Source organism: Sitophilus oryzae, unplaced genomic scaffold (genome assembly GCF_002938485.1).
Source record: "Sitophilus oryzae breed Bouriz unplaced genomic scaffold, Soryzae_2.0 scaffold_165_pilon_pilon, whole genome shotgun sequence".
Taxonomy (NCBI): domain Eukaryota; kingdom Metazoa; phylum Arthropoda; class Insecta; order Coleoptera; family Curculionidae; genus Sitophilus; species Sitophilus oryzae.
In genome coordinates, this window is record NW_022146347.1 from 2,656,599 (window position 1) to 2,671,984 (window position 15,386).

General features: G+C 33.7%; 2 non-coding genes across 2 annotated transcripts; both read right to left on the bottom strand.

Moving 5' to 3' along the window:
• Nucleotides 1-4,671: 4,671 nt before the first annotated feature.
• On the bottom strand, nucleotides 4,672-4,742 carry Trnag-gcc. The gene has a single exon. It is a non-coding gene; the product is annotated as a tRNA-Gly (tRNA).
• A 2,020-nt stretch (nucleotides 4,743-6,762) lies between these two features.
• On the bottom strand, nucleotides 6,763-6,833 carry Trnag-gcc. The gene has a single exon. It is a non-coding gene; the product is annotated as a tRNA-Gly (tRNA).
• Nucleotides 6,834-15,386: the final 8,553 nt, after the last annotated feature.

Below are 15,386 nucleotides of genomic sequence, written 5' to 3' on the forward strand. Positions count from 1 at the left end.
TTACCACTTTTTCCGTCGCCTCTTGCGTCGCGTGTTGTGTCACGGCCTTGAATTTTCGTTCCCAGCGTGCGTAAAGAAGTTTCACTTTAAAAAACGATGGTTTCTGTAAAAAGGTGGATAAAATAAGTAACACACCCCTATAGTATATTATTACACTTAGAAATAATTTGGAAATTGTTCAATAATTCAATTACTTTTTATTTTCGACAGATGATTATTACAGAGTGAGTCTTAAATGCACATATTTTATGGATAGTGGTATTTCAAACCAAGAAGAAAAAAAAATTAAAATTTTGTATTTTTCAAAAAAAATTATTTTCTTTAATTTTCGGTTAAAAAATACAGAGTGTCCCAGAAATAAGTGTAAGTATTTTAAGGGTTGGTAGATCTCGATAAAAGAAACATATTTTCTCTTTATCGTTTTTCAAATAAGTTCAAAATAACGGAGTTATTTTACTTTGAAAATTTTTCAAAAAAAATGATTTTTTGCTAAAATTTTGAGAACCACTGGATCTTTTCTGGATTTTCTTTCTTGTAAATTTAATCTACTACCTATGTTGCTATATTATCAAGAAATTATTTTTTTAATAAAAATTAAAGAATTTTCCAGAAAAAAGTTCGAAAAATTCCGAATTTCCAAAAACAAATTTCGCGAAGAAAACCTCATAGGCGTGTTTCTGGGGTTGAACTATACTACCAGTTAAAATACTTGCACTTATTTCTGAGACACCCTGTATAATAATAGCAACATAAGCAGTAAATGAAATTTATATGAAAGAAAACACAGAAAAAACCAAGTGGTTCTCGAAATTTAAGCAAAAAAGCATTTTTTTTCTGTAACTTAGAAAACGCTTTTAGACGGTTAACTGTATGACGCAAATCTTCGCTTTTAATTTTTACAATTAAATACTCTTGACTGTGACAAAAACTCCAGAATTTTTTTCAATAAAATAATGTTATTTTAATTATTGTAAAATGGGCATTATTAATAGCCAAATCATCAAAAACATTAGTAATAGAATTTAATGAGGAATTTCTATTATTTCTAGTAAAATAATAATTTCCCCTTAAAACATTTAACTGTATACCGCTGAGAACAAATTAAATGTCATTAAATGTCAATAAACGCGATACTGTTACACTACATTATACAATCAAACTCTTAAATCTAATCAAGCGGTAATATATTGCTACTGAATGTCGGTTGCAAAATTAATGGAATTTCCATGTACGTTAACGTAACGTCACCCCTTTTAAAATGTCGTTGTTTCAATTCGACAATCGATTCAGTTTATTTTATTATGTATTCATTGAACGAAATTTAGTTTAGAACTAATCATGCATTCTCTGAATTAGATGCATTTTTAATTAAGCATAATAATAGCGTATAAAGTTAATAAGATGATAGTTTAGAAATTTAGAACAAGTAAGCTGCGAAGTCCGGACAAAATCCCTACAGTTCATACCAAATAAACTTTTAGTCACGTGATTAAGTTTGACGGCACAGCGTTGCCCACTTTTATATATTTTCTTTTAATCAAACTATTTTTGAAAACAAAAATAAATTAATTATAAATATATAAACAGTTATCAACAAAACTCACCTTCTTAACAGCACTTAAGGGACATAAAGGGCCATTACTACCGCTTCCCCGTTCAAAATCTATACTAACATATAAAATCCTTAAGTGACTGACTCACTGATTAATCACGATCATGCTCAAACCACTCAACGTAAGAAGCTCAATTTTGGCATACAGGTTGTGATCGAACCTCTACACCCTAAAATCAGGGTGTAGAGATTCGATAAGAAGGGATTTTTCGAAATTCCAGTTCCAAGGGGGTGGAACCAGGGGGGTGACAGTGAAATAGGAAAATTGGAAACAGTCATTAGTGTCATTCCTGTCATTCTCCTGACGACAAGTATGGCCGCCTAGACAAGGACAGCAATGTTTCTGTCTAACTATTGCCTAACTTCACAGTTTAGAATTGACAGATTTCAGTTTCAGAGACAACTTCAGATTTGTTCTAGAACAAATTAGAAACTATTCGACGCCATTTTAATTCATTCCGTTTAGTTTCGTTTTGGAAGTTCAATTTAATATTTCGGGTGAAATTTATAAATATAAAGGTAATAAAGTATATAAAATATATATTACATGAAGAATCCTGGAGAAAATGACGTTTCTGCAGTAGTAGATATGTCCTATGTATATAAAAAATAGGCAGTAAATAAACACTGTTTTTACATTTTTAGATGCAAGAAAATGGTGTTATAATCTCTTTGATCGGCGATTTTTTTGAAAATGGAAACAATTTACAGCAAGGTAAGATCATTTTTAACTATAGCCAATATTAGTTATCTCCAGTATGTGCGATTTATTGTCAGTAATGCAATAATTCGGACTGATAATCTGATGATGTTATCCGACTAAAAGTCTCTTTTTGTTTCTTTTTGATTTATAAGCCAGGTCTCTTTGGGAATAATGGACGCTTTTTTTAAACAGTATATTTATATTTTATACCTATTGATATTTTTATATTGTTAGTTTTAGTATAAAAAAATTGTTTTTCTGTTTTCAGGTTTTGTATAAGGCTCCCGTTTTCATGTTCCTGCCCCAGTTTTCTGTCCCTGATGGCTGTGAATACGTATATTTATTTACAAATTACTGTAAGTCATGCTTATACCTTACTAATTTACGTTAAAATTCCATATAATTATGTAATCGCTGTAGAAATCATTCAATTCTTTATTTTTTATATTTATTTAGTCACGTTGTCTCATATTTCAAATAAATATGTTTGAATAAAATTTTGTTTTGTTTTATTTATGATAAGAAAGAGTACAAAATATATTTAAACTAAAAGAGAGCCCGCCATTGAATAACCGGAAACGGAAATAAAAATGAAGCCATCATGTCAACCTGTCAATTGGAAAATTAGTTCTCCAGACGACAACGAAGGCTTTCGGTGGCGTATCGTGTTTCCACGATTTAACACAGAGTTGACACTTCTTTTTAGTTAATTATTTTATGGGTGAAACCACCCCTCAAATATTACAATATTTTTTATTTAAAAAACGGTTAAGTTTCCGAAAAAACTCTTAAACACATATATTTTATTTTGTTTTTTTACATATTTTAAGATTTTTTAAAAATGTATACAGGGTGTTTCGAAAAATCTGGTCATTGATTAATCACGATCCTGCTTAAAGCGCTTGATGTAAAAAGCTGATTTTTGGAAAACGGATTGACTTTAAGGTGTAGAGGTTCGATAAGAAGGGATTTTTCATAACTCGAATTCTAAGGGGGTGTAGAAAACCAAACCATCCCTCAAATATTAGAATATTTCTTATTTAAAAACCGGTGAGTTTTTCGGAAAAACTCTTCACGTATATTTTATTTTGTTTGGTTTGGAAAAAAGAAAAACTCTTAAACACGTATATTTTATTTTGTTGTTTTACATATTTTAAGATTTTTTAAAAATGTATACAGGGTGCGTCATAAAATATGACCATTGAGTAATCACGATTCTGCTTAAACTGCTTGACGTTTAAAGCTGATTTTTGGCAAACGGACTGACTGTGGGGTGTAGAGGTTCGATAAGGAGGAGTTTCTCGATTATTTTTTTTCTCATGCTGACATAAATGTGAGAAAATTTTATCCAGTTTGTAAGTTAATGGAAATTCTTGCTTTGCTTTATCTTTACCATTACAAATGATTAATTCGACGCGAACGAAGTCGCGGGTACACGCTAATATTCTAATAAAGTTGCGATGGAATTTTTACAGCTATTAAGCTATCTTGTGCGCTCCACATTAAAGGATGTTCTAAAAAGAACAATGTTCGACTGCAAGGTCTGCTAGTAAACATTTCCAAGCTTAAAGTATCACAACCATCACAACACTATTTATTTAAACCAAAAACTCGTAATACAAAACTGAAGTGTCAAAACGAATGACAATGTCAGGAAATAAATAAATATGCGGCAACTAGACATTTTTTACAACAGCGCTACCACCTGAATCTCCAGCGCAAAATTTAAATGTCCATGGTTGGAAACAATGAATTTAAAAATCGCGCGCTCGAATACTTAAGTAAAAGATTAATTGATATGAAATATACGTTTGTCTAACGAGAGAATACCTAACAGTGATAGTTTGAGTCTGTCATTATGATTCACAGATATATTATTTGTCAATTTTTGGATGTCGTCTGGTGATATTCTTCCCTGACTCGCTGGACAGGCGACAGACATTAATTTAAAGAGGAAATTAAAGGCACTGGAAAAAAGTGTTAATTTGTATTGCATATATACGTTATAAATGACATCAGAATTCGATCATCCTTTTTTAATAGAAGAGACAACTTTGAGCATTTTGTTAGTCATTACACTGTTTCGTTTTGGCATTATTAAATGTTTAATTATTAAAAACTCGGACATATATTTGTGTAAATCCGAACAATTCCCTCTAGTCTAAAATCGCTCTTCGTGACATCGCTAATGCAATACTATATCGATATTGTTTGTGTTTCAGTAGCGAATTAAAAAAAGCAGAATTGTTCTAGATGTCTGCTGTTATCTGTGATATCTGGTATTTATGTAATTGTAGCAAAATTACACATATTTTTCAAAATTGATCATAAATGATAAAAATTGTAAAAAAGAACTTGCATCGGCCGGGAATCGAACCCGGGCCGCCCGCGTGGCAGGCGAGCATTCTACCACTGAACCACCGATGCGTGATATATAACAATTCTATAACCGTTGGAATCTTATGAGTCTTAAGCCTCGTTCAGAACTTTAAAACTAGTATTAGTCGATTCTGTCATACCCACTTTATACTTATAGCTTCATTCAGTACATCGAAATTGTAGTGAAATAAATTAGTGGTTTGAATTAACGTAGAAATTTGTTCCTTTAAATTTTAATGTAAGCATTCAGAACATCAAAATTAGTGGTTGTAGGTAATTTTCAATTAGTGGAAAAATTTAACAAACTTTTAACATTTGCTACTAATTATAATTAAAAATTTGCGAGTAATGACATTTTGCTCTTTGAATTTCATTAGTATTAAACAATTTTGGTTAGAAATTAAAAGTTTATTGTTTTATAAACTAGGTATTAAGGCTTTCTCTATGAATAAAACATAAAACTGCCTATCGCAAGCTGTTGCTAGGATTTTTTATTGATTTTAATTGTATTTTTTAGACATTATGAATGATCCTAATTTTTTAAGTATAAAGCTTTGAATAAGAAGACTAAGGAAGGAGCATAATGCTATCCATCTATTCATGCATGGTGGGCGGAAAAAGGACTCTAGGGTGGGGATCCTTGACAGTTCTGTTTGACGATTCATTTGACACATTTGAATTTGATTTGAAATTTTGTGGATTTGTCAGTCTTTACGGAGCTTATTTTATGTTATTTATTATTTATTCTACTACCTACTGATAGTTGTATAAAGGTAGTAAATCTAGATGGAAATTGTGGCAGAACTTAAATTAACAGTGACACTATCGCGATTTATCGAAAAAGACTCTAAAATAGTTGGTTGTGTAGCGTGCGGTAGATCTCGGTAAAAATCGAGTGAAATAATGGAACAACTTTTCGCTAGTAAGTGACTATATAATATACATACGTATAGTAAACCGATCATTTATGAAATTCGCTTAAATTAACTAGTTATATATTTTTTCTTGCATTTTTGCTTTTATTTACTACTTGTCAAAGATTAGATGTCAAAGAATTTAGATACGTCAATTTGACTTACCTGCTTCAGTAGCGTATCGGATGTTTATGGTTATTAATAATTATTATAACTTTTTAGTAAAATAAATCAACAAATTATTGAGGCTATCCCACGTCTACCCTACATCATAGTTTTACATTTTTTAAATAAAATTAGAACGGCACTGATAAACCGGAATTTAAGTCGCCCATATTTGAGCCCATCGCGGTGAACCTAAGATTTTTGATGTGCTCCTTCTCCTTCCTTAGTCTTCTTATTCAAAGGTATAAAGCCTATTCAGAACCTCGAAATTATAGTGGCTTCCATCAGGAGCGGATACAGGAATTTATTTTAGGGGGGAGCAAATAAAAAGTAATCTAGAATATGTTTTTTTACAAAGCCATTTTTAACCCAAAAAGGTAATATTTAACCCAATTTATAGATTTTAGGGGGGCCTTGGCTCCATGGTTCCCCCTGTGTATCCGCCACTGGCTTCAATTATACATTATAAAAATTTATGATCATTCACAGTGTCTCAAAAATTAAAATTAAAATTAATAGAATATCCTAGCAAAAGCTGGCGTTAGTCAGTTTTATCCATTAAGAAAGCCTATTAATTAACTTATAAAATAATACTTTTGATTTCTAACCACAATTTTTCTTGACGGATGATATCCAAAGGCCAAAATGATATTACAATTTTGAGATATACCTAATTAGTAGAAAATTTAAAAGTTTGTTAACTTTTTAAAACCCTAATTGAAAATTACTACCACCAATTTTGACGTTCTGAATGCTGATTAGTGATTATAGAGGAATAAGCTTCTACGCTAATTGAAACCACTAATTTATTCCACTACTTTCTGGTATCAAAATTACACATTTAAAAAAGGCGTCCATTAATCCCAAAGAGACCTGGTTTATAATTACAAAAGACAAAGCCGAGACTTGAATCTTTTGCTTTGTCTTTTGTAAAATTACACGTTTACACACTGATAATAAAAAACAAATATTAAAAATAAAAAGTAACATGCATCGGCCGGGAATCGAACCCGGGCCGCCCGCGTGGCAGGCGAGCATTCTACCACTGAACCACCGATGCGTGATGTATTACTTTTCAATAATACCTAGTTGGACTCTGGTGAAAAAGAAATAACATGAGAAAAAATAGCAATACATATATTGACAAAAATTATTAAAAAATAGCAATATATTAACTGACAAAAACTCTTTCATTAATAGATTAGGGAACAAACATATATTCGATACCAATTAAACTTTTAGTCACGTAATCGAGGGCGCGATTTTTATACAGGGTGAGTTTCCTTCGATGTTCCCTATGGGTACCTCGGAAACTACTGGAGATAGAGAGTCGGTTAAATGGGGAAAGAATTGCAGTTTTGTGGGGTCATAAACATGCGCCTTTCAGTTTTTTGAAAAGGTTCATGACTTACTAGATATTTCGAAAAAAAAAAATTTTGGCTATTTTAAAAATTGTCCATAATTCCATTATAATCCATTTTAGACAAAAAGTTTTCAGATAAAAGTTGTAGATAATCACATCCTTAATGAGATTGTGTCCTCCGTTTTTTTTTTCTAAAGCCTGTCATTTTTGACATATGACACAAACATAGGTTTTTTTAAATGGAAACCATAGTTGGCCATGACTTCATAAAAAGTGCCATTTTTTAAGCTTTTCAGCGATATAAGCTATAATATGTTTCTTTCGAAAACTTACTGAGGTATAGCCAATTCTTATCATTTTTAAACAATTTCACTTAGTTAGCCATGGAAACAAGTCACATCCAAACTTTATAAATTAAAATAAATAAAAATTGTAAATATGAATTTTTCAAATGAAGAATAGCGTGTAGGATTATTGGTTCAACTTTTCTTGGCCATACATTTACGCGAGGATACGTTGACCGGTGAACGTTACTTACGTTTTTTAGAAAAGTTATATTTAGATACTCGCGCATCAATAGAGTGGTTCCAACATAACGAAAGAAATGTTAAAAATTATTTATATCATAATTATGCAAACTCAGGGATAGGAAGAAGTGGACCAATTGCATGGGCCTCCTCGCTCACCTGACCTATCCATTTTTTTAGGCGGTATGGTTAACAACAAGGTTTACAAAAGATCTTATGAATTAAGAGAGGCACTCAAAAAGGCGGTACGGGAGAAGTTTATTAAAGTCGACCGGCCGTTCTGTGAGAAAAGCTTTTAATTCAGTTAACAATGGCTTTTTTTTGAACATTTGCTAAAATAACTTAAAGTTGGTTAGGCCGAGTCTCGAAGAAATATTATTTTTTTTAAGTTTTAGTTTGTGTTATGTAAATTGTAAAGAACAGTTTAATAAAATAGTCTGTCTTTTTATAAGTTATAAATCATAACAGAATACGAATACCATGCCAACTAAGTGAAATTAGTCAAGAAAGATAAAAATTGGCTATAACTCTCTGTATAGCTTATATCGCTGAAAAGCTTAAAAAATGGCGCTTTTTATGAAGTTATGGCCAACTATGGTTTTCATTTAAAAAACCTATGTTTGTGTCATATGTCAAAAATTACAGGCTTTAGAAAAAATCGGAGAACACAAACTCATTAGGGATGTGATTATCTACAACTTTTGTCTGAAAACTTTTTGTCTAAAATAGATTATAATGGAATTATGGACAATTTTTAAAATAGCCGAAATTTGTTTTTTCAGAAATATCTAGTAAGCCGTGAACTTTTTCAAAAATCTGAAAGGCGTATATTTATAACCCCACAAAACTGCAATTCTTTCCCCATTTAACCTACTCTCTATCTGCAGTATTTTCCGAGATACCCATAGAGAACCTTGTAGGAAACTCACCCTGTATTTATTGTTGCCAACCATGGGCAAATTTGTGAAGCTTTAATACTTTCCTGACTGACTCACGCGACAGTCCAGTTTGATCTGCAACTTTACGAAGGGACGTAGTGGGAGCCATAGCAACTTCACCAAGAACCTCAATCTGAGCGGCTTCATTGAGCAGTCTTGGCTCATTCCTTTTCCTATTACAAACAGATCCTGTTTCTTCAAATTTAGCTACTAACTCACGAATATACTTGTGTCCAACATTTCTTTCACGATGTCTTTCGTTGAATGCGGCCGCCGTTCTGGCAAAGCAGCGATTTTCAGCTCCGTAAATGAAAATCATTTCTACGCGTTCAGCAATTGTGTAAACCATTTTAAGAAACAACACTAATAATTGAAAACTATTGAAATTGTTTATGAAATTACCTTTCACAGCTTATTTCACTGATTCTGGAAGAACATGAAATAAATAATGTACACCAGGAGTCGCAAAATAAAGAACAAGTACTTACTTATCATTTGTTCGAAATATCAGGAATAAGCAAAACGAGAATCTTATTTTGTCGAAAACGGCAAAAAAATTAAATTACTTTATGTTTTGTACTGACGATATCGAAGACAAAATGTAAATAAATAAAGGAATTTAGAATGTATAGTATTGGTAGGTACAAACATTTTTAAATGAAGTTCTATGAGGCGGTGAAAGCAATCCGTTTTAAAATTAGATATTAAATACATTTCATTCATTTGTCAGGTTAAGTATCATAATTTTGACAAAATAATAATGCAGTTTATGTAGAATTTTGTAAGGAACAAAAATTTTAGAAGAAATAGGGGTTGCCATTTAAAATTTTAGAGGTAGGTACCCTGGGGGTCAAAGGGTTGAAAGTAACACGACAACAAATACCTCAAAAATTGTCCCCCTTGATATGTAAATTGACGTATTTCGCCAAATTTTCATACTATCATCGGTAGAGGTAATATTAAATACTGTTCGTTTTCAAATTGTCACCCTGTATACCTACTTGTTTGTTGACATTGTCATTCATTTTGACACTTTAGTATTGTATTTTTTGTTTGAGTTTTTGGAATTGTGTTGTGATACTGAAAAAAATTGAGACCTTGCATTCGAAATCTAATCAAAACTTATCAGGTTAAAATTATCAATCAATATTACCACCTTCCCTATACAGCTTTTATTACAGTTTATCTTAGTTTATCTTACTTTTGTGTTAATGTCGCCAGAATCGGATTACTTAAAAGAACACCCTACAGGTCCATTTTTAGCCGTGTCCATCGCAAAACACCGTACGCAATGGTAGTGCCCACGGGCCCATCCCGAGGTCAACAATCGTGCAGCGCCCATCGGCGGTTCGTGGGCGCCGCGAAGATGGCTTTCATCAGTCACCGGCGCACCGACCGTGGCGCCACCATCGACTTCACCGAGAACCCAAAAAAAAGTGGTTTCATAAACGACCGGTAGACTTGGTAGGGTTGGGTTCGTGAAAAATTAGCAAATTAACACCGTTAGTACTAAAGTAGCAAGAACTTTAATAGATGCTTATAGATGTTGGTCAAAAAAATCAATAAAAATTATGAATTTATGAAAATATCCGAGAGAATGTTTGTACAAAATTGTATCAAAAGCTAATTGGATTAACCATATCCTACCTGATAGTCTTTGAAAGACTATACGTCTGTCGAAATCATTCCTAAGTCGTTTCAGGGTTGATTTCAATAGACAGCATCCAAAAAATTACAGAAAATTTAACTTACATATGAATTAAAATTAAAATAATAGACACAACTGTCACTATCAGTGATTAACCTGGAATGGGAATCCTCCAACGGTTTAAGACACTCCAAAAAGTTCCTCAGAAATTGCGACCGTGAAAAATCAAAGATGTTCCTTGATTTAAGCAAAGACAATCTTCGGATTGTCACGGGGTTTCTAACAGGACACTGTCTCCTCAACGAACACCTTAGTTGATTGAACCTAAGAAACAACGGCAAATGCAGATTCTGTGGGGAAAATGAGGAAACACCAGAACACCAATCACTGAGTGCGCCGAGACGACCACCGTTCGTACCATAAACTTTGGTACGACTGATGTTGAACTAAATATTCTACTATTAAGGATCCTCCCGTTGGAGAGGCTATAGTAAAAAATTAAAAAATAATAGAGAAATATGTCGGTTAGGTTGTAGATTGTATGAGAAGGGGAAGGTTAATCACCGCGATATTATAGGTCTATTGATTCCCTTTTTCTTGAGTTATAGCTCATCATACCGTCTCAGGGCTTTGACGAAGGTCATTATCTGAAGACAAAAGATACTGACTTTTGTCTTCAGATCTGAGACGGTTTTACAGAGCTTAGTTTTCCATCTCCGAAATAAGTCGTACCAAACTTTATGGCACAAACAGTTGTCAATGTACTCCATTGAGCACTGTCCAACGAACAGCAGAACACCTTATCGCTATAAGGTGTTCTGGTGTTTCCCCATTTTTCCAACAGAATCTGCATTCGCAGATGTTCTTAGCTTCAATCTACTGAGGTGTTCGTTGAGGAGACAGTGTCCTGTTAGAAACCCCGTGACAATCCGAAGATTGTTCTTACTGAAATCAAAAATCTTTGATTTTTCTCGGTCGTAAGTTCTGAGGAACTTTTTCCGTTTTTTTTTCGGTTGAGGACCGTTTGAGGATTCCCATTCCAGGTTACGGATCGAGTCCTCCAGGTCCTTTATTTCTTTCTTGAGATGGTTTTCGCTTAGAAAGCAGAACGGTTCTGGTTCAGTTAGAGAAGTATTCGCTCCTGTAGATAGATCGTTTGCTTTTTCATTACCTCTATCTCTGGTTTAACTGGTGCGCAGATTAGGCGAACTTTATTTTCTTTGCCTAATTTGTTCAGCTTCTTTAGGCATTCTTTGACCAGCTTCTAATAGATGGTTACTAAGTTGGTCGCTTTTAAGGGTGTTTGATTCTCGGATAAGATGGCTATATCTTGTTTCCAATAGTTCCTATCTTTCGCATTTGTATTCACGTATTTATATAGTTTTTCACAAAATTGGTTATTTTATAATATTTCTTATATTTGTTAAATAAGGAAATATATAGTATGTAAAAAGGAAATGTGTGACATGTGCCCATCCCTGGGTAGACTTAAAAGAGATACAGACAGAGACAGCGGCGGCAAAGGTAAAACATTTAAATAAGTCGAGCGCTACGTAAATTGTTTGTTTGAGGAATTAATGAAGGTTGTTGTGTATCTATATGGTACCCGATGTTAAACAAACCCACTTGTTTTGTTTGAAATTCTAAAATTTACTTGTATTTGTTTTAGAATAAAAAATAAATGAAATTGTAAGTAAAATTTAATATAATCGTCTATGACCGAGATGAGTAGCTTTTAATTTGAAGGGGAGTAATATTTTCATAAAAAGATATGTGTATTTATATGTGCACCATTTTGTCATTGACTAATCTCTCTCTCTTTGGTCCGTTTCCCTGAAGAGGGATTAGTGACTATGATGTTCCTGTAGCAACAACTTTATCGTATTATTTCCAGTCCGCTCTGTTTTTGAGCCATGCTGATACTTTCAAACAAGGCCTTCGGCCGATTAGGTCTTTAGTTTGATCAAGCCATCTCTTAGGTGATCTTCCTCGTGGTCGCTTTCCCTCTACCTTTCCCTCGACTATTAGCAGCTGCAGTGAGTCCGTTCTTCTAGCAATGTGACCAATATATGTCAAGAAAACATCGGTTTATTTTTTGAGAGGGCTGAGTTGTGAGTTTAGTTCTTGGAGAACTGACTCATTCGTACGATGGGCTGTCCAAGGTATACGTAGCAGACGTCTATATGCCCACATTTCAAAAAGCATCTATTCGCCTGGTATCGCTTTTCTTCAGCGTCCATGTTTCCGCCCCATACGTAGCAATCGGGAAAACAAGCGAGTTCAGCAGTCTTAGTTTGGTATTCTTAGTGATGGCTGTATCTTCCATATCTTAGTTAATTTAGTTACGGCTGTTCTAGCCAGCGCAATTCTACGTCTTATTTCGCCTTCGCATGAGCCGCTGTTGTCGATTAGCGATCCCAGATATAAGTATTTATTAACCACCTTAAATCCAGCTATGTTTCCCACGTGAGGTTGGTTGTTGTTTTGTCGGTCCACAATCATGACAGTAGTTTTGTTAGGATTAAGTTTTAGCCCAAATTCTGTACTAGTTTCTTGGAGACGTTGCATAATAAATTCCATTTCTTCCACACTTGATGTTATGATTAGTGTATCGTCGGCATATCTTAGATTATTGATTTTCCTTCCCCCCACAGATACTCCACCTTGCCAGTTATCGAGAATATCACGCATTATGTACTCGGTATAAATATTGAACAATAGGGGTGAGAGAACACACCCCTGCCTGACACCCTTCATTGCTTGAAATCTATTTGATGTGACATCATTAATTCTTATAAGTCCGTAATTATGTTGGTATAGTTGTCGGATAAGTAGAATAAGGTGATCAGGAACCCCCATTTCCTTGAGTATTTGCCAAAGTTTTTGCCACTTGACTAGATCGAAGGCCTTAGAATAGTCGATAAAACAGAGATACATTTCTATGTTGAATTCTCGCGCTTTTTCTATTAACTGTCGTACGTTCCCTATCTGTTCTCTGGTACCCTTACCAGGCATAAAGCCAGTTTGTTCTTCTGCAATCTGTGGTAGTAGATATGGCCTGAGTCTGTTGTTAATAATCTGCAGGAGAATTTTGCATGCATGAGGAATTAAAGCAATCATTCGATAGTTATTGCAGTCTGCCGGATTACCCTTTTTATATAGTGGTATATATAGCGAGCTGCACCAGTCGTCTGGCCAAATTCCCGTCTTCCAAATCAGATTGCATATGAAATGAATAACATCAATTACCGGTTGCCCTATTGACTTTAATATCTCAGCAGCTACACCATCTATACCTGGGGCTTTATTTTTTTTGAGACGATTTAGGGCGTGTTCAACTTCTGATTTAAGGATCTCCGGTCATGTTCGAATTGGTTGGGACGATTATTATTATTAGAAGATTCACCATCTTCGTAAAGCTTTGTGCAGTACTTTCGCCAGACTTCAACAATACCATCCGGATCAGTAATCTTTCGACCATTTTCATCCTGTATAATTTGTGTACGTAGTTGAAACTCACGAGAGAGATATTTTACCTTATTGAATAGCTCTCTAGATTCGTTAGTTGCCGAGTGTCTTTCCAATTCTGTGCAAATCTCGTGGACGTGCTTGTTTTTATCCTGTCTACAGCTGTTTTTTATTTCTTTATTGATGTTTCTTAGTTTGTGTTCTTTGTCAAATGTTGTTGATATGACTAGGTTTCTTCTCTTTTCAAGCAAATTGATCGTATTATTCGACATCCAAGTTTTAGACTTTAATTTAATGTTTCCAGATGTGCAACTTCCTTTAACTATTTCATTTATCCAAGTCCTAGTGTCATTCCACATTTCTTGTACGTCATTTTTTAGTGTGGGCATTTTTACCGATTTCATTGTTTTCATTATTTCTTCTTTAGTAGGTACTGAATACCTTTTCGTTTTGATCAATTTCACTGCCTGTAGTTTACGATGGAACTTTGCCACTAGGATTTTATGATCTGATCCACATACCATGCCAGGTCTTGTCTTAACATTGGTAACAGATAACCGCCATCTACCGCTTATTAAGATATAGTCAATTTGATTTTTCGTTTTTTGATCGGGTGAGGTCCAAGTTGACAATCGTCTAGGGTGTTGTTTGAACATGGTATTTGTTATTGCAAGATTGTTGTCTATTGCAAATTGTATAAGTCTCTCTCCTCTGGCATTTCTGTCTCCAAGTCCGTACATTCCTATAATATTTTGTAGGTTGTTATTGTCAGCTGACTTTCCCACCTTGGAGTTGAAATCACCTAGAATGACTAGGACTAATCAGTAATCATCAAAAAGATAGTCTTCAGAAAAAAAGAAAATCTCTAAAAAAATATTTAGAGCAACAACTGATACTGATATATATTTCTTCTATTCATCAACTCTACAGACCTATACACATACTTGCAAACAATTCTGTCATCGGGGTGATATTCTCTCTGAAACGTTAAGTAAAATGACACTGAAAAGTTGTTTACCATCGAGACAATTTTTGATAGAATGCAGACTATAACTTTATTAAGATGTAACACGAAGAAATAAAGCTCGAGAATGGTGTTGGTCTTGCACAAAAAGAAAGACCAAAACTAACATTAGGTCTGCAAAAGGTAAGCGTCTATTGGACACTCAGTTGCAGTAGGTATTCCCGAAATCATTAACAACATCCACATGGTTTTGGTAATCGATAAGATTATAAGATACAAAGTATGCGAAATAACTGAGATCGTACCTTCCAATGTTTTCGAAAAACTGTCTGTCAAAAAAATCACGATAATACGAACCAGAATAAACTCCACAATATCTTGAGACTATTTTGGTATTTTTTCGTAGCAATGTAGGCAGAAGTGAACAAAACTTGTATAGATAACTAAAATGTAGAGTACTAGACTGCATTATTATATGTTTGTGGGAAAAATACAAGACAATAAATGTCTTAATTTGAACAAGAAGGTCATTTTCCTCCAAGATCATGCACGGAAGCACACCTGTACAATTTCTGCAATTGGCAAAGGCTCTGGAAAAATAGATTATGGGATAAGAAAGTTTTCTCCTGAAAAGAAGATAATAAAATCATAGAGACAACAAAAAGTTTTGGAAGAAACTTTTATTGATTTAGAAAAAGGACTTAA